The sequence below is a fragment of the Protopterus annectens genome, chromosome 14.part0 (assembly GCF_019279795.1).
Source record: "Protopterus annectens isolate FY-2018-M chromosome 14.part0, PAN1.0, whole genome shotgun sequence".
In the NCBI taxonomy this organism is placed as follows: domain Eukaryota; kingdom Metazoa; phylum Chordata; order Ceratodontiformes; family Protopteridae; genus Protopterus; species Protopterus annectens.
Genome location: NC_056748.1, coordinates 923,633,504 through 923,655,950, shown reverse-complemented (window position 1 = coordinate 923,655,950; position 22,447 = coordinate 923,633,504). Strand labels below are relative to the sequence as shown.

The 22,447-nt window shown below is 44.7% G+C and overlaps 1 protein-coding gene across 2 annotated transcripts in view; it reads left to right on the top strand.

Annotated features, from left to right (window-relative positions):
* Positions 1 to 22,447, top strand: part of ENTPD7 (ectonucleoside triphosphate diphosphohydrolase 7) — a 1,330,884-nt gene that overhangs the window by 682,557 nt on the left and 625,880 nt on the right. The gene's annotated exons all lie outside the window — the stretch shown is intronic.

Below are 22,447 nucleotides of genomic sequence, written 5' to 3'. Positions count from 1 at the left end.
TCTAATAAATAAATGGTCCTGCCATTGTAGTCATCCTCCCTGAAACTACCTAACCTTAGCTTGTCTCTCATACTTCCTTTCTCTTAAACTGTCTGTCTTAATATCCATCTACCTCTCTATCTCGTTGCTTAACCTCTACATTACCTTACTACTCCATCTGTACCTATACATTACCTTACTACTCCATCTGTACCTCTACATTACCTTACTACTCCATCTGTACCTCTACTTTACCTTACTACACCATCTCTACCTATACTGTATGTAACTACTTAGAAATAATGAACCCTGTTTTCCCTACATTGACATTGTACCTAAGTATTTGCTGTAAAAATTCTGACATTGTACTTTACTGCTTTTCTGTATGATTTGTTGTAAATGCGTTTTGCAGTTTGATCTCTAACATTTCTACCCAAATGTTTCCTGTAAAATATTATTTCTCTAATTGTTTTAGCTGCCAATGCAATTTTCTTGCTGACTTTATGTAAAATGTTAATACTGATTGCAGAGCTTTTCTCCTCGGGTCTCCACTGAAAACGAGCTAATGTTCAGTTGGACTAACCCGGTTAACAAATATAAAATAAAATAAAAATAAAATAAAATAATGGCCCTGGAGCCTTTACAAGCCTAGCCCATAGGATTACCCTGGCATTGTGCCTCTCCACCTTAGTTCCCAGTTTCTCTGTCGAGTAAAGCCACTGGAGTGATTCCCCAGGGTGAATTTTCTATTTTCCATCCACTCATTAAGATTTCTCTTGAAGAGGGCCATTGAGGTGCTGTGTTTGACATGGTGTACTTTGGCTAGTTGGTGAATTTTCTCAAAAGAGCTATTTTTAATCATTTTAAAATTTGGAAGGTAAATAATGATTACACTTGTAGTAATACATTTTGGTGCAAGCATTGGTAGTATGCTCTTTAGCATGGGTATAGGTAGCAGTACAAATAGCTACTGATTGAAGCTGAGGCATCTGTTTGGAAGGACAACATACTATTTTTGTAATGGTCAAGGGGGCTTCAGTGATTTCAACTGTTTGGAAAAATATGGCATGAGTTGAAACAGATGTGTGCAAGTACAGATATGCAAAAGTCTTATTAGGCAAGTGTTAGAAGGTATGCATAAGCTGCTTGTGGAATGTGTATGTATGTGTATGTATAATGGAAGTGACATTCATCATAATTAATTGTAAAAGTAAAATGAAAGAATGGCTGCTTTGTCAGGTTTAAAACAGAATGTAAATGCTGTTACAAGTACAGCAAAAAAAAGGCAAAGTGTTGAGCTATACTAAGCTTAGCAGATGGTACAGGGGGCTAAGGCTGTGAGCTGTAGTTCCTATGGTACAGGTTTTGATTCTCTCAGCCCTCATCTGTGTACTGTTGACCTAGAGCAGGTCACTTAACCAGGCATTGCTTCTGGGTCTCCCCTTTAAAGGGATTGTGTGACCTGTGGGCTTACCTGGTTAACAAATAGTTAGAAATGCAGGGTGAAAATTGCCATATTTTGTGAACAATGATCATACAGGATTACTAAACACATGATTTCATTGTGATATTCAGCAGGATACTATTGACAAAGGAAAATGTGTGTTGTTATATTGATAGGAAGACTAACTGTAATTGTGATAGAAAGCTTGCTGAATATGTGCCCCCCATATGTCCCTAGCTTTAAGCAGCATTCTACCGTCACCCAGAATGATGCCTCAATACACACAGAAAATGATTGACTTTAACAATTGTCTTAGTTTCTGTTGTCATTCTGGGGGGATCCAGTACCTGACAGTCTGGAAAGATATGCTCGACAGACCAAGATGCATTGCTAGAGATGGCTTGCATTTGTCTCACTTGGGATTCTTGCTTCTGGCAAAGGACCTTGCCTCCCCCATAGTGCCTTTTTTAGGAAGAGTCATGAGGTCGATACTACCAACATAAAGATTTCAACAAAATGCAAATTAAAGGTCATGCTGTTAAACGCTAGGAGTCTAAACATGAAACTGCACTCATTGCAAGCATTCCTAACCCTGGAAGATGCTGACATTTGTGCAGTCACAGAAATCTGGTTCAAAGCTGTGGAGAGCATCCCAGCGTTACCTGGCTATTCCTCCTATCATACATTCAGGCCACAAATGTGGGTAGCAAAGCCAAAGGAGGTGGAGTTTCAATATATATTAAAGACATACACACCTCCAGGCTGGTCAACCAGTATGACGCACAGGAGACACTCCTGGTGCAGTTAACCGTTGACAAGAGCCCCTTTCAATTTACAGCTAGCTACAGGCCCCCAAATTTGAGTCAAGATGCCCACTCAACTTATCTGGACCTCTTCAAATCTATCAAAGTTCAACCCTTTACCCTGATCCTGGGTGACTTTAATTACCCAACCATAGATTGGAAAAACTACTCTTGCCAGAACACATATGCACAGAGATTCCTCGATTTTTATCAGTGCAAATGCTTTTGAACAGCTAGTCGATACCCCTACAAGAGGTGGTAATGTCTTGGACTTGGTATTAACCAACATGGGTAACCACTCCTACGGTATCATCCTCCCTGGTAAGATCCGACCACAAAGTGGTCACTTTGTAGGTTCATAGGTAAGTACTAGGCTATCTGCCCGAGGGCATCTATAAGCCTAGCCAGAATGTGTTGGCTTTTGCCGCCTCCTTAAGATTAGTTCACTGTGCCTCTGTCCAGCAGAGCCATTAGTTCCCTGTGCCTCTGCCCAGCAGAGCCACTGCAGTGATCCTTGGGGTAAATTTTTGTTTCCCATCCATTCGTCAAGGTTTCTCTTGAAGAGTGTTCGTGAGGGGCTCTGCCTAATGTAGATTGGAATGCTGTTCCAAAGCATGGGGAGTCTCTGGGACAGGAATCTATCCCTCCAGCACATCCTATTTATCATTGTGGGGAGGTTTAGACCTGTAGAGCGTGTGGCTCTCGAGGATTTGTTTTTTTCAGGTGGAGCATGTCCATGAATTCTGGGTTGGACATGATCTTGTATGTCAGGCAGAGATCACCTCTGAGTAAGCAGTATGCAACCGAGTACAGCTGGAGTTTCTTCAGTCTGGCTGCATAGGGCATCTGTTTGGGGCCAGCAATCCTCTTGGTGAGGTACTTCTGTGGTCTTTCCAGCTATAGCAGGTGTTTTGTAAGGCATATTCCAAATGGAGCATTGTACTCTATGATGGATCTGATGAGTGATGAGCAGAGGAGCACAATAACCTCTTGTGTTCTAGATACGAACCCTTTTGTGATTAGGTGGGCCACATAGAAGGATTTTCTAACCACCTTGGCAATATGATTAACAAAGGAGAGATTACTATCTACTTGGGTCCCCAGATCCCTTATTACATTTTCTTTTTTTAGGGGACTACCATGTATGTGGTAGTTTGCAGGTACTTTGTTTTTTCCAAAGGGGATGACTATGCACTTTTTTGCATTTAGCTTGAGGCCATGATTTTGACACCAGGTATCCATCTCAGTGAGACCCTTTTGGAGGATTCTGTATCAGCCGGCGAGTCAGTTATGGCCTCCAGATTGCAGTCGTCTGTGAACTTGGTCAGCCATAGTCCTCCTGTGCTTGCCTGTACCTCTGAGAAGTATATACCAAACAGAAGGGGTCCCAGGACTGAGCCCTGGGGGATGCCACTTGTAACCGGTTTAGAGTTGGACCTAGAGCCTGCAACTCTCACTGTGTGGGTTCTATCCATGAGCCAACTGGCAACCCATCTCGTGATGTAGGGGTTTATGTTCAGGCTGGTGAGCTTGTCTATAATACCAGAATGGGGAATGGTGTCGAAAGCCTTTGCGAGGTCTAGGCAGGCTGTGTGGACCTCCTTTCCCTCGTCTAAAGCCTTGGTAACTGTCTCAAAGAAGTCCACCAGGTTTAGGAGGCATGATCTGCCCTTAACAAAGCCAAATTGGGTAGGGTCCAATGTTTGGAGGTTCCTAGTGTCTCTGTTAATGAGTTCCATGATGATGCGCTCCATAGCCTTGCAGACCAGGCTAGTCAGGCTTATAGGGCGATAGTTCCTGGGGTCCATTGTGGCTCCACCTTTGTTAGAGCAGGATAACTGTTGCTGTGCGCCACTCTATGGATATGTAGCCTGTAGAGAGGCTGAGTTTGAACAGTGTGTTTAGGTGAGGGGTTAATTCATTTTGGAGCTCATGTAAGACACAGCCTGGGACACAGTCCGGTCCCATTGAAGCTGTGTTTTCAGCTTTGGATAGGGCTGTTTTAACCTGTGTGTCAGTCATTGCTGGGGCTGTACATTCTTCTGGTATGTTTATGGGCCCTTTAGGGGGTGAGAGGGGGGTGAAGTTTGCACTAAACCTATCTGCCAGAATGTTGGCAATAGTAGTCGGTTCAGTGTATTTTGTGCCATTCTGCACTAACTCAGAGCAGATCTGAGAGTTTCCACTTAGGTTCTTGACATAGCTGAAGAATGCTTTGTGGTTATCTTTGGAGTCCTTGGCAATTTTTCTTTCGAAGCTAGCCTTGGATGATTTTATGAGGGATCGCAGTTTCTTGCTGATACTGATCAGGGATGTCCTTCCTTCTTGGGATTTTACTCTTTTCTGACCACCCTCTAGCTAGGGTCAAACAAAAAAACTTCTCCAAAGCTGATTACAGCCTCCTGAGGGATGGTATAAACAGCTTCACAGCCCCCTCCCCCACTGTAGGAACTGGGACCTATGTCCAAATCTACACCAAAGCACTATGCAAGCATTTATATAGATGCATGGAATCAGGAATACCGGAAAAGGCAAAGTCATCCTCCGCAAGGAAGAATAAACCTGTCTGGTGGACATCTGCAATAAATAAACTATATAACAAAAAGCAAAAATTGCTGTCCAGGACCAAGAAGGAGCAGGTGCCCAATTGGAAGCAATCTCTCCTTAGCCTGAGCAAGCAAATAAAAGCAGTACTGAAATCCTCTAAAGCCAACTTGGAGTCCAAATTGGCCACATCTACTAGAGGCAATCATAAGGCCTTCTTCACATATGTCCGTAATCTCAAAGGAAGCATCAGGATCTGTTCAGAACTGGTGGTGAAGAAAGCCACATACACAAATGATGTAGATATAACCAATCTACTGGCTGGTAGATTCTGTGAAAACTTCTCCCCTCTGTTCCCACCCATCAGTAAATCAGGACTTCCCCAGTACCTGCTCCCTACCCCTTATCTCTAGGGAACAGCTCATCACTGCCCTCTCAAAGGCAAAAGATGCAGCCACCATGAGACCTGATAACATCTCAGGCTGCATCCTGCATGATTTCAGGCATGAACTTGCAGCACTATTAGGCATCCTATTCAACCAAAGCCTGAGCACCAGCTTGTCCTAGCCAAGTGGAGGACAGCCACTGTCATCGCTTTACACAAAGGTGGAGTGTCCACATATCCAGGAAATTATAGACCCATCAGCCTAACTAGCCTGATCTGCAAGGCCATGGAATGGATTACCATGGACCTCATTAACAGGGACATTGGCAACCTCCAAACACTGAACCACACACAGTTTGGCTTTGTCAAGGGGAGGTCATGTCTGTTAAATCTGGTCGACTTCTTTGAGACGGTCACCAAAGCCATGGATGAGAGGAAGATGGTACACATCGCCTACCTTGATCTGGCCAAAGCCTTTGACACTATTCCCCACTCTGGCATAATAGATAAATACTCTCAACTAGGCATAGATCCATATGTTACGAGATGGGTAGCAAACTGGCTCACTGATGGAACCCATCTAATCAAAATAGGGGAAGCCACCTCAAGCAGTAGACCCATAACAAACAAGAGTATCCCGGGGATTGGTCTTGGGGCCTCTGTTATTTGGGATATACTTCTCTGAGACGCAGGACAAAACTAGTGGGCTATGGCTAACCAAGTTTGCAGATGACTGCAAGCTGGGCACAGTCATCAATTCCCCAAGTGATGTGGACATCCTCCAAGAGGGTCTCACTCAAACAAATGACCGGTGCCAAAAACATGCTCTTAAGCTGAATGCCAAAAATGCGTCATCATCCCTTTTGGGGAGAGTGACGTCCCCACATATTATCACATTAATAACAGTGTTCTAAGTACAGGATCAGCAGTGAGTTTTTTGGGCACCCAGGTTGATAGCAACCTGACTTTTGACCACCATGTTGCTTCTGTTGTACGGAAAGCTTTCTACATGGCCCACCTCATAAGTAAGGGTATCTCATCCAGGGACAAAAGAGGTCATAACATCCCTGTATTCTTCGTTTTATTCAGAATGTAGTAAGTGCTTTCGTCAGTGATAATCCACCAGCTTCTTTGACCAATTGAAATCACAACCTCCTACAACTTAAATAATATCATTTAAGTTGTAGGAGGTTGTGATTTTAATTGTCTGAAGAAGTTGGTGGATTATCACAGACAAAAGCGCTTACTACATTCTGAATAAAACTGTGTTTTTTGTGGCCTCGCTGCTGCCTTTTTTGTGTTTTTGCCAGTTTTCATTTTTGGAAGAGTTTATCCCTGTATTCTTCCCTTATAAGGCCAGTTATTGAGTACAGTGCCCCCTTCTTGCACGTACCTCGCAAAGCACATGCAGCAGCTGGAGAGACCACAGAAGTTCCTCACCAGGAGAATCCAGGGCCTCAAACATCTACCCTACACAGATAGGTTAAAAGCCCTGTCCCTCTACTCAGTTTCATACAGACTCCTCAGAGGTGACCTCTGTCTGGCATACAAAGATATTTCAGACCCGCCTTGATGGGATTGCTGCATATCTACAAGTCAAGCTGCACTCAAGCAATCCATATGTACAACCTCATCCTGGTCTGTGATATCAATAAGTCTTGTTTGCGGGACAGATTTGTGTCCCAAAGACTCCCCCATCTGTGGAATAGACTCCCTGTCAATGTCGAGCAGAGTACCTCAATGTCCCTTTTTAAGCGCAACCTGGATAACTGGATTGGGAACAGAAAACACACCGCTGGGATTCTACCTGTGTCCCTGCTGTACAGGGGCTTTGGGTGCTGATTTGTCCAAACATGGGCTAAACTCTTGACTACGCTCCGGACCAGCAGCCTAGTAACCTCCTATGATCCTATGAACAGGAAAAAAGATAGTAATGGAAGATTTGTGGCAGTGAAAAGATGCTTGCAGGAAAGAAGTTTAGTGTAGCATGAATGTACATTCCCTCTAAAACTGCAGTTATGGAGCTTAGAATAATTTTGGGAGAAATAATAAGCTTTCTGCAGATCATTTTATATGTAGGTGGTAGCTGGAATTTACTGTGTAACAGTAAGGATCTATAAAGAGGCCTTAGAAGACAAATTCTAACTAAAGAAGACAGATTAAAAAAAAACGATTATGAAGATATTTGGAATGGATAATGTTACTTTGGTAGCAGCAGTTCAGAAGGAGTTTACATATTATTCCCCAAGATAAAATAACAGTACTAGACTGCATAGAAACAGTGTTTTATACAAGCATGTGTGTTTGATAAAAAAGTAATGAGACACATAAACTAATGATGTTTGACCATGCACCTGTAATAGCCAAGATAAAAATAAAATGAACTAAAATAAAAGAAAGGCTTTTTTGTGTCCCTACATATTTATTAAAAAGGAGGGGAATTTAAGGGATGGGAAACAGGTAAAATCCAAAAGTTGTAAGTGGAGAGTCCTGGATTCAGTATGCAGACAAGGATCTGTGTTTCCTTTCTCAATGAGATGTTAATATGACGCTTGGCTAACTGTTTGGTCTGTACAGGAAGCTTATGTGCTTAAAATTGTCATCAGGGGAGTTTCTTAGTTCAAAGGAGAAACAACTGCTTGTGGGAGAAACCAGGTATGTAACCACCCAGACACTTATTGCTGGTTTAGTGGCAGTGACAACAGCACAGAATTCAGGGAGTCCTGGTTTCAGTGCCCAGACAAGGGTTTGTTTTTTTTCTTTTCCTCACTAAGTTGCTAATACAATATTAGATTAATTGTTCTACATTGGATACTTTTGTGTTATTAAAGTAAGAGCTGGCCAGCTCTGTTAACCTAGACCAATAAAGTACTGACTGTGATCCAGACAGCCAAAATACAGTTAACTGGTGAGGCACCTGCCATTGCTCATAAAGGACAGAGGAAAGGTATGGTTTAAGTGAGTTGCCACTTCTCAAGGGGAGGCTGTGGGGCACATGGTTATGTGCTGAAGTCCCTGGCGGAGAAGAGACCAAACAGACAACTGCTTTCAAGGGACCCACAGCAATTCTGAGGAGTTACGTCAGTTCTGGAAATGAATCACAGTCCCCTTCCTGAGACCCATTGCATGCCAAACCCTGGAGCAGATGAGTGATATTTGGTGTGGAGTTACGGAACATTTGACCTCAATGACAAAAATGGTCATTCTTTGGAAGCCATAAGGACTATGTATCACATGGATTAAGGTGGCCTGGCACATAAGACTTTCATAAATTTCTTTGCTCCCACCCTCAGTCTCATCAAGCATCTTATTGGTCTGTCCTCCATTTCTTGTTACACAAACAGTTCTGTATATAATTGACATATCAAGATTTTCTGTCTCTCTCAAGCAGATGGATTATCCACCTTTAGTACTGCATGTATATTTGGGTGGCCACGGTGGTGTAGCAGTTAGCGTTGCCGCCTCGCAGTAAGAGGTTCTCCGGTTCGATTCTCAGCTGGGGTGCCTTCTGTGCAGAGTCTGCATGTCCTCCCTGTGGTCGCGTGGGTTTCCTCTGGGTGCTCCGGTTTCCTCCCACATCCCAAAGACATATGCAGTAGGTGGATTGGATACACTAAATTAGCCCTAGGTGTGAGTGTGTGCATGTGTGTGCCTTCTGTGGAAGGTTGGGCGCCAGGCTGGCAACTCAACACCGTAAAACTCCACTGCCAATCATGAGTGGACTGATGATCTGCTGTGGCGACCCCTAACCGGGAAAAGCTGAAAGAAGAAGACGTAGTACTGCATGTATAGTTATGTAATTGTTACTTCTGAATATGAAGATACATTTTCTTGTTTATGTATTTCAGTGCTTTTGCCATTGCTGACTATCCTTTCATCCATTCCCTCCCGTGTTTTGATGTGCTGGATCTAGAGCTTTCCATCGACATATCAAAGCCTTTGATCAACCAGTTTACTTGTGGTAGGGTGATACAATGGACACACTACATGTATTTTGTGTAAACAAGATCCAGAAGACTAATCGTTTTGCAGTCTGTCTGAAGTTCAACTTTGCTACTGTTAAGTGCCCCAAAGAAAAGTCACAGCATTACTGGATGAAACGAACCTTTCCAAGGAGACAACCACATCTAAGTTTAGCATATTTTTCAATGGCATTGACTTGGGCCCTCAGCAGGAATAAACCCATTATGAAATGGATAGGCATTGTTCTGCTACAAAGCCTCCACTCCTGTTTCCATGAGCAAACTTAGGAATGCCTAATCAGCCTCCAGGTTGCTTGAACATCAGCAGAAATTGGTTGAAGATTTGATCAGTCTCCACCATACAATCAGAATGGATTGCACCACCTTCCCAAAATATTACCTTGTCTCCATTCTGCCCCACCCCACAGACTGTGAAAAGTTAGCTGAAGCAATTTTTAAGGTAAAGAGAAAGGTGATTAGTTTCTAGTTCTTCCATCCCCATGGTTAAGGGAAACCAGAGAGAGCACATTGGAAACTATAACATTAGAATCTCTCCATTGCTGGCTTCACTACGTTTTCATTCTCCCGTGCTCGTTCAGTAGCTACATTGTCCTAAGGTTACCAAAGATTATGCATTTATTAGATGTGAAAATGATGTGCTTTACTGTAAAGATGGATCTGTAAGAAGGTTGGTATATGTTTAGTAATACTATCCCAACCCAGTCTTCCCCCAGTCTGATGTTAATAAACTCCTGATGTTCTTCGTCTTCCATTGCTGCAGTCCTGACTATTGGGTATAGTCCGCGTCCCAGTCGGCCCGAATACCAGAGTATAAGGCTGACGTCGGTCATGGCGCCTTAGACTGACGTCAGTACGTCAGGGTACTAATGCGCATGACCGACGTCATTTCCTCAGTCTTTTTTGCCGCATGGTCCGATGCAGAAGCAATTTTGCGAGTGCAGGTTGGCGTTCTGAGATTTTCCGAAACCGGAGTTTCAGACCGAAACAGAGTTGGCTAAGTAAGAACATTTTGGTTTTTTCTTGCCTCAGTATTTAACCGGATGTCAGAAAAAGTGAATAACTGTATTTCTTGTGGGAAGCAGATACCGCATAGGGATTATCATACATTGTGTATACCTTGTTTAGGGCCTGAGCACGTCGTTGTTGGTTGCCGCTCTTGTGCTAGATTTAACAAGCGCACTATTAAGAGGAGGCTAGATTGTGCTAGGTTGGTGTTTGGAAAGCGTTGCAATTATAATATGCCGTCGGATGCTCCGACGCCCGCTTCATCCAAGAAGCGCAAGGACAAAACAGTGAAGCCTAGGGTGAGGAACCGCAGTCCCGGACGTCGGTTCTTTAGTAGGCTCAGTGGAGCCAGAGGTTTTGCCAGGAGTCTCCATGGAGTCTCAGGCAGATACTTTATTGTTACAGGATGTGCCTCTCAGGAGGTAGGCCAGGCTGAGGGGCTTCGGAGGTAACTGTTCTTCCCTCTCTTCCCAAGGTAGTTAGGGCCTCTCCTTCTGTTGCCAAAGCTTCTTTTAGAGGTAGACCGAGTTCAGCTTCTGTGGGGGCTTCTCCTAGCATTTCGGGCTCTGTGCCTAAGAAACATATGCTTAAAATGGCAGAAGATTTGATTACTCTAATTAGAGGTTCTATGCCCCGCCTGATAAGAGGCCTAGGGTGGAACAGAGTTTGATAGTTTTGAACAGTGTTCACAGGCTTCAGAGTCTTCTGTGGAAGACTTACAAGAGTTTCCTACTTATTCTGATTCGGATGTGGATGATTCCACTCCTACAGCTTCTCCTCCTGAGGATTTTTCATTTTCAGAGACTCTTCACTCCATGAGGAGCACTTTTAAATGGGAAGGCCAGGATTACTCTGATTCCAGGAAAAGGCTTAGGGAATTCTTGTTTTACCCCAGCATAGGCCTTTAGCTATTCCTCCTGTGTTGAATGTGGTGGAGGATGTTTTGCAGAGGCTTCCCTGAACCCTGACTCCTTGCCTCCTGCTCCTGTTAAGCCTGATAGGTATTATAGGGTGCCCAAGCTCATAAGTATTTGTTTAAGAGTCCTAGGGCGGACCCAGAAACTGTTTCTCAGGGGCCTAAAGGTGTTAAAGCTTCTGTGGTTAAAAATCCTGTACCTTCTGATAAAGAGGCAAGGGCTTTGGATAGGTGGGGTAAGAAAGTGTATACTTCTTCCACTCTAGCCATGCAGGCGTTGAATTGTCAGTTTCACATGCTAAAATATCAGAATTATCTCCTTTCACAATTGAAATCTAAGGTGGATGCTTTGGCGGAAGGTATTGAGTGTAAAGAATTGCTGGATTTGGTTCATGTGTCTGAACAAGTGGGTAAGCATTCTTTGCAGTGTGGTTTTGATGCTGTTCAGGCCTCCTCGAGGGTGGCTGCTACTAGTTCTGTTCTTCGCAGACATGCCTGGTTGAAGGATCAGAATTTAGCTGAGCATGTTAAGACCAGGATTTTGGATGCTCCTTTACAGTCTGATGTGTTGTTTGGACCGCCTGTGGAAGCAGTTTTAAAGAAAATGGAGGACAAAGCTAAGTCTATGCAGACTGATTTTTTGCAGGTGCAGCCTCCGAAGTTTAGTAGAAATTGGCCTGCTAAGGGGTGGACATATCCTGCTTATGGTTCCCAGTCTAGGGGTAGGTCTAGACGTGGTAGGGGCAGGGCTCAAGGTTCATTTAGGCCTAGATCAGAGAGTTCACCTGCTCAGACTTCTGGTGAGGGCAGGGGTCAGTCCTTTCGTAAGCAGACCCAATGACCTGCCTTTTCAGCTGCCAGTGGATTCTCGTCTGGCAGCTCCTTTGGGAGGAAGACTGTCTCTTTTCAAAGAAAATTGGGATTTAATCACTCAAGACAGATGGGTGCTGGATATCATTCATCACGGTTACAGATTTTATTTCCACACGATGCCCTTTCAAGGGCATGCCAGATGTTCCTCCTCCACAAAGAAAAGAGGCTCACAAGCAAGTTTCTCAGTTACTCCAGATAGGGGCCATTCAGCCAGTCCCTGTGTCAGAAAGGGGCTTCGGATTTTATTCTCGCCTGTTCCTAGTACCAAAGAAGGGGAACATGTGGAGACCAATTTTGGATTTATCTATCCTCAACACTTATCTGGACATTCCCAAGTTCAAGATGTTGACGTTACAACAACTGTTACCTCTGCTGAGCAAGGATCACTGGATGGTAACTTTGGATCTCAAGGAAGCTTACCTTCATGTGCCTATAAGGCTAAGTTGCAGAAAGTATCTGCGGTTTCGAACTGGAGATTTTCATTATCAGTTCTCTGCATTGCCCTTTGGCTTATCTACTGCGCCCAGAGTATTCCGCGAAGGTTCTGGCTCCAGTGATAGCTTACTTCAGGCTTCAAGGCATTCAAATCTATCCTTACTTGGACGACTGCCTGATTCTGGCTCAAGAAAAGGAAGACCTTCTACAGCATCTGGAATATGTCATAGCAGTGCTAAGATGCCTAGGGTATTCTGTGAACGAAATAAAGTCAGTCTAGTACCCTCTCAAGACATGTGCTTTCTGGGTGTGAGACTGAATACAGCAGCCAGATGGCCTTTTTAACCCCGGACAAACAAAAGAGTCTGTCACTTTACTTCCATCAACTATCTCATCAGTCGGTGCTGACTGCAAGGACAGTCCTTCAAGCATTAGGGTTCATGGCATCTTGTATTCTGGTGCTTCCCAATGCCAAACTGCATATGAGGAAGCTGCAATGGTATCTCAAAAGTGTATGGACACAGCACTGCCAGGATTTGGACACTGTCATCCAAATAATACCTTGCCTTCAAAGGAATTCTTGTGGTGGGCTCAGGAATGTCACCTAAACAAAGGGACTCTCTGTGACCCGGCCAGAGGCGAGTCAGATTTTAACGACAGATGCCTCGGACACTGCTTGGGGAGCTCATCTAAATGGAAAGTGGATACAAGACAAGTGGCCTGCCAGACTACAGCATCTACATATCAACATGAAGGAGATGTTAGCAGTCCAGTTTGCATTGATGGCTTTCAAGGAGTTACTTCTTCCAGGGCAGGTGTTGATTCTAACAGACAACACAACTGTCATGTGGTACATCAACAAGCAAGGGGAACACATTCTTATCCTCTATGCAGGCAAGCAATGATTTTATGGGAGACTGCGTTAAGCCTGCAACTAACTCTTCAGGCAAGGTTTCTGCCAGGAGCACAGAACTCCCTAGCAGATGTGTTAAGCAGACAAATCATGGATCCCCACAGTGGAAACTGGATCTTCATGTATTTCAGAAATTGACAGTGTCATGGGGAACTCCAGACATAGATCTGTTCGCTTCTCCACTAAACCACCAGCTGCCAAAGTATTGCACAAAGGGTTTCATCACACAGCTTGGAAAGTGGATGCTCTGTCTTTCAGTTGGAAAAACCTTCATGTCTATGCCTTTCCACCTCTGCCTCTTCTTCCAAAGGTATTATTAAAGGTCAGACAAGACAGGCCAAGGATGATTTTGATAGCTCCAGATTGGCCTCGGCAACACTGGTATCCACTACTATGGAGTCTGGTAAAGAAGCCTCCATGGCCTTTACCTCTGATTCCTCATTTGTTATCTCAGAAGGAGGGTCATCTGCTCAATGTCAAGCTTCACTCTCTTCATCTAACAGCCTGGCATATTCTCTCTTGAAGCACAGCAGGTCTCAACTTCCTCAACAAGTTTTAAATGTGATTATGGAAGCTAGGCGACCTAGTACAGGGAAGGTGTACGGAGACAAATGGAAGAGATTTTTATTTTGGAGTACAGCAAAGAATTTGGAGATTTCTGAGCCTAATTTGAGTGTGGCTCTTCAATATCTTACTGGGTTATTGGACAAAGGTTTGTCCTTCTCTTCCATTAAGATTCATGCTGCAGCAATTTCAGCTCATTATGATTGTGACCCACCTTTGTTTTCGCATCCTTTGTTCAAGCAGTTTCTTAGAGGGGCAAAGAATATAAGACCCCCACGTAGAGCTCCTACTCCTGCTTGGGATCTCAATTTTGTGTTGGAAAAACTTACTCTACAACCTTTTGAGCCTGCAGCTACTGCTGAACTGAAATACTTGTCATGGAAGACTGCTTTTTTGTTGGCCATTACTTCTGCAAGAAGGGTTTCTGAGTTACAGGCCCTTATGGCGGTTGAGCCTTTTTTGATTTTTCATAAGGATAGGGTATCATTACGTACTAATCCTTCCTTTATGCCTAAGGTGGTTTCTAGTGTGGCTTTAAACCAAACTATTCATTTGCCTACTTTTATGCAGATCCCCAAAATAAAGGGGAAAAGATTTTGCACACTTTAGATGTACACAGGCAATTGAGATATTATTTAAGCAGGACTAAGGATTTTAGGCAGTCTCAGCAGTTGTTTGTTTCTTTTGCCTTGAGTTCACAGGGCAAGCCTGTGTCAAAACAAACTATCTCCGGTGGATTGGCTTTGCATTGCATTTTGTTATTCCCATCATGGCAAGGAGATTCCAGCTGGGATTAGGCCTCATTCCACTAGGGCTACTGCCACTTCAACAGCATTTCTAAGGGGGGTGGCAACTAAGGATATTTTGGAAGCAGCTACTTGGAGTTCAGTACATACTTTCTCTAAGCATTATCATCTTCCTATCTACTCTAAGTCTAGGGCTGGCTTTGCCACTGCTGTTTTGCAAGGCATGTTATCAGCTCCTACTTCCTTATAATTTGCCAACCTCCCTTTCCTCTGCTTTGGATTCTACCCAATAGTCAGGACTGCAGCCGGGAAAAGCTGAAAGAAGAACATAGTACTGCAAGTTATATAATTGTACCTACTGAATATGGAGATACATTTTCTTGTTTATGTATTTCAATGCTTTTGCCATTGCTGACTATCCTTTCATCCATTCTCTCCCGTGTTTAGATGTGGATCTAGAGTTTACATGTATATATCAAAGCCTTTGATAACCAGTATATTGTTGTATATATTGTACATGTTTTTTGTGCAGGTTTTTGGGACTTGTCTTTTGGGTCTTCTGAAGTTCATCTGTTAAGTGCCCCAAAGAAAAGTCACAGCATTACTGGATGAAACGAACCTTTCGGAGACAACCACATCTAAGTTTAGCATATTTTCAATGGCATTGACTTGGGCCCTCAGCAGGAATAAACCCATTATGAAATGAATAGGCATTGTTCTGCTACAAAGCCTCCACTCCTGTTTCCATGAGCAAACTGGAATGCCTAATCAGCCCAATTGGGACATCAGCAGAAATGGAATCCTAAGGTTACCAAAGATTACATTTATGGTAGAAAAATGATGTTGATGTTAATAAACTCCTGTTTTTTTATTGTATTTGTTCTTCCTTCCCTCTTTTTCTTTTGGATAGATGTAGCTGTTGAATCATAGCATTTGTGCTTCTCTTTTAGAAGTAGAGAGATGTATGATGAAAATTTAGCGAGGAGTCATGAAGCATCAGAAACTTACTCCCAGAGCAGTCCTAACATCTGTGACATTTAATCCTAATAGATTACTTGAAGACCTAAAATTAGGATAAGTACACAGCTTTCATCGCTTTTGTACCGGATACACAAAGCCATCACACAAGTTTTATACAGAAGAATAGTGAGTTCCTTAAGGATTATGAAGAATGGGAGAGAGATGAATACCTGAAATAATTAAAGAATGCCCCTAAGTGTGTAAGAAATAGGAACAATTATCCTGAGGAGCTTCAGTCTCTATTTATTTATTTTTTGTTCAGGTAGGCAAATATAGAAGGGTAGAGGAATGCAGAAGATACTGAGATAAATTACATCATTTTAAAGTATGTCACGTCTGTGCTAAGCAATATGCTGTTCTTAAACTGACTAATACATTTGATCTGAAGTAGTTTACTTCATTTGATCGTCAACCTGTGGGTACCGGATCTGTATCGGATCTGAGCCGGAAACTTCACAAACATCTGCTCCGAGCTCCTCCCCTTACCCATAATACACCACCACTACCTTCCAACCCTCAGATCTCGATTGCCGCTGCTATCCAATGCATTGTGATTCTTGAGCTCCAAGTTGTGAGTAGTTTTTTTTTCCCAGTGATTAGTGTTTTTTGTGTGTGTGCTTGATAGTATAGGTTTCCTCTCTTCCTCCCCATCGCTGGTGTGTCAACTTTAGGTAGTTAGGTAGTTTGTAGTAGTTAGTCTTCCCCTCCCCCTCCTCAGCCTTCCGAGTGCTTGTTTGAGTGTGTGGTGAGCGGAGTGTGTTTTCTAAAGTTTGTTCTTGTTGTGTAGTGAGATATGTCAGATCTCCCTAAACAAGTTTTCAAGAAATGCACTGAGTGTGGCCATAAATTGTCACCTGCTGATGGCCACACTCTTTGCGTGCTTTGTTTAGGTGCAGCCCATTTAACCACTGGTTGCTCTATTTGCACGGGTTTTAACCCGCGTGCCCTTAAGGATTGGCGGGCCAAATTAGTTATGAAGAGCCTGCTCCCTTCTACAGAGGCGGCCACCTCCTGTTCTGCTTTCGTCACAGCTGTTGCTGTGACCGCCTCTCCTTCTACTCCTGTCCTTCCTTGTCCTCTCTCCCAGGCTGGGACTCATTCTTCTGCCTCTAAACCTGTGGAAGCAGAGCATAGAAAAGGCAGAGAGAAGAAGAGAGAGCACTGACCTGAGAAGAGAAAGAGGTCCTCGGACCTCCTACCAAAAGTGAGTCTAGGCACCATGACTCCCCTCAGCTCTGATCTCCTAGGTTTTCTCCGGAGGTGGAGGAGCCCAGACCACCCTCTAGAGCCTCGGTTCCTCAACCAGCCAGGTCAGAGTCCGTGGCTTCGTCACAGTCCACCCATAGTCTCTGTGAAGTCGACATGGATAAAATGATGCGGAGACTTATTTGCACACAAATTCAGATGGGAGACTTGCCAGCCCCCTCTCCCTATGGAGGGGGAGCTCGCTTCCCTTCTTTACACCTATATCTCATTCTCCGATCCAACCCCCAGTTTCAGAGTACATGGATCCAAGAGTGCCTCTAGTCAGGGGGTCGGTGGTGATGGTACCTATCTCCTCAATGTGGCAGTTGCTTGGAACGTGTCGGATCTGACTAGGTCAGATCCGTGTGGCTGTCAGAGCCGGAGCCTGAGTGTCAGATCTGAGGGGGTGGAGCTGTTTCCATCGGCTTCGACCTCGTTGGGTCATGCCCCCCCCCCCCATCGGAGCACCATCTACTTCGGGCTCTGCTCCGATTCTCATGTCTGATCCGGGGAGATTGGTTCCCTTAATGGGTGTCCCAGGAAGCTCACTCTCTGCCCTGACACCTTCTGCTTTGTGTGTGAATCCCATCATTTTACCACAGGGACAGCCCGTGCTCGAGGAGCCCCAGGTGGTTCCCCCGTGGAACAAGAAGTGGTTTGTGAGTTCCCTCCGGAAAGCCCCACCAGAGAGGTTCCTCACAAGCATACGTGCAAGAGGAGCACTTGGACTCCTCTCCGGAGTCCCTCACCGAGGACATGGATTTGGATGATGGGGAAGGTTCCCCCAGATCACCTCCCGAGGATGTCTCCTTCGGGGACATCATGGAAATCTTGCGCCAGCGGGGAGGGTGGTCCACCCCAAAACCTTCCTCGGATGAATCCGTGTTCCTGGAGGCTTTTGGCATGGGCCCGTCTACTTCCTGGGTGTCCCCTCCTGCCGATCCTTTAGTGGACTTGGTCACCTAGTGGGCTTGGAAGGAGCCAGACACTGTGGAACCAATCCCTAAACCCCTGGACAAAATACTGAGCTCCCCTACAGACAGACCAGTTTGGAATAAAGGGTCCTATGTAGACGCTATGGTGGTAGCAGCTGCCACCAAAAAGGAACTAGGCCAGGAGAGTTCCTCTGTCCATCCTCCTGACTGTGAGTTAGGATGACGGACCGCCTAGGGAAGTGGTTTTATGCGTCAGTGACCTTTTCTGTCAGGGCACTGAACTATCTGGCCCACGTTACTAGATTACAGCGCGACCTGATTAAGGAACTGGCTGAGTCTCCCCCAAAGTCCATGTCACAGGAGGACAGGGCTAAGTTTTTCGCAAGGATGGCTACCTTGACAGTGGTTTTAAACACATCTGTGCAACTCCTCTCACACGCGACTGAAGGAGCAACTAGGGCAGCTGGGTCCGCGTGTCCATGAGGCGAAACGCCTGGCTCAGATTGTCAGTTCATGGAACCTTTCAAGGCATCTTTTGCAAATGCCCTGTATGACGGCTCTTCCCTTTTTGGTAAGACCATGCAAGAGACCCTGGTCCATAGTGAGAAAGACAGGAAGACACTATCAGCCATTGTAATCTGCTTCTCGAACCCTCAAAGATCCTTTTCCCGGAATCAGTGAGGGCAAAAGAAGATGTGGTTCCGGAATTCTCAGTATTCCTGGGACACTCAGGGCTCTACTTCTCCTAGAGGCAGAGGAGGACAGGATAGATGCCAGCCCAGAGGCAGAGGGGATCCGAGAAATTTTGGGTCTCGAGAACTGTTCTCGGACAGGCCCACACAGCAACCCTGAGGGGTTGCCCAACTACTCTGCTCTGGATGCAGTTGGGGATCGCCTGTCATTGCATCTGTCTGCATGGGAGTCCATGTTATCAGACCGTTGGGTGCTTCAGATAATTTCCAGAGGCTATTCAATCCCATTTGTGGTTCCTCCTACACCTCACAAACACCTCCCAGATGTACCACCCATGCAAAGGAAGGCAGCAGAGCTAGAAGTTTCCAAGCTGCTAGAGAAATGAGCCAATGAACCTGTCTCCCCAGATCAGTCGGGATCGGGCATCTACTCCAGGTTCTTTTTGGTGCCAAAAAAGACTGGGGACTTAAGGCCCATTCTGGACCTATCTACTCTGAACCTGTCAGTTGCCAAAGAGAAGTTCCAGATGGTCACTTTACAGTCCATCATGCCATACCTAGAAGAGAGCGACTGGATGTGCTCCTTTGACCTCCAGGATGCTTACTATCACATAAAGATGCACAGAAGCTCCTGGAGGTTTCTCCACTTCCAGCTAGGAGCCAACCATTATTAGTTTCGAGCCCTACCCTTTGGTCTCACCACAGCCCCCAGGGTATTCACCAAAGTGATTGCAGTAGTAGCAGCTCACCTGAGGCTTCAGGGGATTCAGGTCTACCCTTACCTGGACGATTGGCTCCTTACTGTTCCCACCAAGCGTCTACTTTGTCAGAGCAGAGATTATTTCCTAAAGCTTGCACACTATCTAGGGATTACAATCAACACAGCCAAATCTCTTCTGAATCCTGTCCAGGTGATAGAATGCATAGGGGCACGTATAGACACACTACAGACAAAAGTTTTCCTGACCTTGGAGAGAGTCCGAAACTTAAGGATGCATGTCGCCTTCATTTACCGATCTCACCTTCCATCAGCAGAGTTGGTCTTAAGGGCCCCAGGTTTTGTGACAGCGACGGTAACACTCCTACCATGTGCTCTGTTACATATGCGAATACTACAGTGGACTCTAGTGGTACAATGGTCCTTGTATATTCAGTTGTTGCACCCAATACACCTCAGCCGAGTCTGCAGGTTGTCCCTTCTTTAGTGGATGCAGTCTTTGGAAATCTTGGAGGGATGACCTTTTGTTCTAGCTCCTGCCCAGGCCACATTGACCATGGACACCTCCCAACTAAGGTGGGGGGGCATTGTTCGGGAAGGACGGTCCAAGGCATGTGGTCTCTGATCAAGACCAATTTGCATGTAAACGTTCTGGAGATGAGGGTGGTCCTTTTAGAGTTGCAGGCCCTTCATGCCTTTCTACCTTTGGGAACAATTGCAATCCAGTCAGACAACATGTCTGTGGTCTGGTATATCAACAAACATTGAGGGACCAGATCTTACCCCCTTTGTTGTGAGGCCATGAGAGTTTAGGAATGGGTGATCTCCACCGGTCATTTTCTGGTAGCAACGTGTATTCCTGGATGCCCCAAAATTCTAACATACAAACTAAGCTGGACTATTCTGATGCCTTACGAGTGGTCTCTGAAGCCTTCAGTAGTGGAGCAGATCTTTCTAGAGTGGGGGTTGGCCTTGCTGCGATCTCTTCGTATCTCCTTCCAGTGCAAAGCGCAGCGAGTTCTTTGCTCTGAACCACCCCCACCAGGGGAGTCCCCCAGAGATCCTCTAGTCCATGCTTGACCTCCCTGTCTTCTTTATGCTTATCCTCCTGTACCCCTTATTCTGAAGTTTCTACAGAAAGCTTGTCGACTGGGGAAGTAAAGTGATCCTCATTGCCCCATTTTGGCCTTACCAGGTATGGTTTCCCTTCCTTTGGTCTCATCTTCTAGCTCTTCCTTGGATCTTGGATCCCATTCAGGATCTTATTTTGCACCCCTTGAGGGTCCTTCATCCAAATCTGGACAGTCTGAGGCTCACAGCTTGGCTGCTCCAGTTCCCTTAATTGCTAGGACTTCTGGATTGTCTTCTTCGGTCAGGTCTATTCTGGTGGCAGCTCATAAGTCGTCCACCAGGAAGATTTATTGCAGCAAATGGAAGTGTTTTTCCTTTTGGGCTTCGCAAAGGAGTTTAGATCCATTCACGGCTCTCATTCCGGCTATTCTTGATTTTTTGGCAAATATTTTTCAACAAGGAGCTAGATAGTCTACAGTCAAGGTTCAACTAGCCACCATTTATCATTTTCATGTGGGTGAGGATTCTGCTTCTTTAGCCTCTTCCAGATTGTGCAAAGCTTTTATTAAAGGTAGCTTTCTCTTACGTCCTCCAGTCAAAGATTCCATTCCCCCGTGGGACCTTACTATGGTACTTCTAGTGTTGGTTGCTCCTCCATTTGAACCTGCAGCAACCACAGATCTTAAATTTTTGCCTTGGAAGAAGGCATTTCTAGTGGCTATCACCTCTGCTAGGAGGGTTTCAGAACTGCAAGCTTTGTCAGTCAAGGTTCCATACATGATTTTCCACCAGGACAGGGTTTCTCTTCGCACCAATCCTCCTTTTTTTCCCAAAAGTAGCACCGGAGGTTAATATCAATCAAACTATTAATTTACCTCTTTTCTTTCCAAATTTTACAAACAAAATGGAGTACAAGTTGCATTTGTTGGATGTTCATATACGGTTACGGTTCTATTTACACAGGACCAAAACCTTTCGTAAATCTGACCAGTTGTTTGTGTCCTTTTCTAAACCTTTTTTGGGTAAATCTATCTGTAAGGTCACCATTGCTAGGTGGATCTCCATTATGTATCCTTCAGATCTTCAAGGATAAAGGTTTGTCTCCTCCAGGCCAGGTTAAAGCTCACTTGACTAAGTCCATGGCTACTTTTGCAGCCTTTTGGTCAAGAGTATCATTAGACATTTCTTCTGTGGCTACTTGGTCCTCATCTCATACCTTTATTTCTCACTATAAATTGGATTTGGTTTCCCAAAGGAGAGCATCCTTTGATTCCGCGGTGCTCCGGAATGTCCTTCCATGAGGGCCACCCTGGTATTTAGTAGCTGGGGACTCTGTCCCACAGGTTGAAGATCAGATGAAGTAAACTACATCAGGTAAAGAAGTTATGTACTCACCATAACATTCCATCTGAGTAGTTCTACTTCATTTGTCTTCAACCTTCCCTGGCCTTACCATATGGACAGCATTATAGCGGGTTTTAGGAGTGTAAGGCGTTTTTGGGATCAGGTTGTTCAGTGTAAGGTGCAGCAAACTGGATCTGAGGGTTGGAAGGTAGTGGTGGTGTTTTATGGGTAAGGGAAAGAGCTTGGAGCTCAGAGCCAGATGCTTGTGAAGTTGCCGGCTCAGATGCGATACAGATCCAGTACCCACAGGTTGAAGACAAATGAAGTAGAACTACTCAGATGGAATGCTATGGTGAGTACATAACTTCTTTTTTCATAATACTGGCTGGCTGTGTGACATAGATTGCTCCTGATGTCAGGAAATTAAGTGATTTATGCACTAGAGAAGTCAGGTGGGGGGAGGGCATTAGTTAAGCAGCTGGTATTATTAGTTTGACCATCGCAAGGAGATGAAGGCTTCTGATCCTGCAACACTGGTGGCTCATAGTGGAGGCTGGCAGAAGTTGTGAGAAGACAGCAGGGAGTGCTGCTTTATGCTTTGCATTATAGCTGGGGTGATGGGGGTATGTTTCATGCATACTCTACACAGGCCTCTTACTGAAGACCCCCACTTTGGCGACACATGTAGTATAGTAACCACAAGATTAGCTGGCCCAGTATTGACAGACCATAGTCTGCAGACATGTAGGAAAAATATATTAAAATAAAAAAAATGTTAAATTTGTTTAATAGCCACATACTTAGTCTGCAGAACTAAAACCCTTTAAACCCT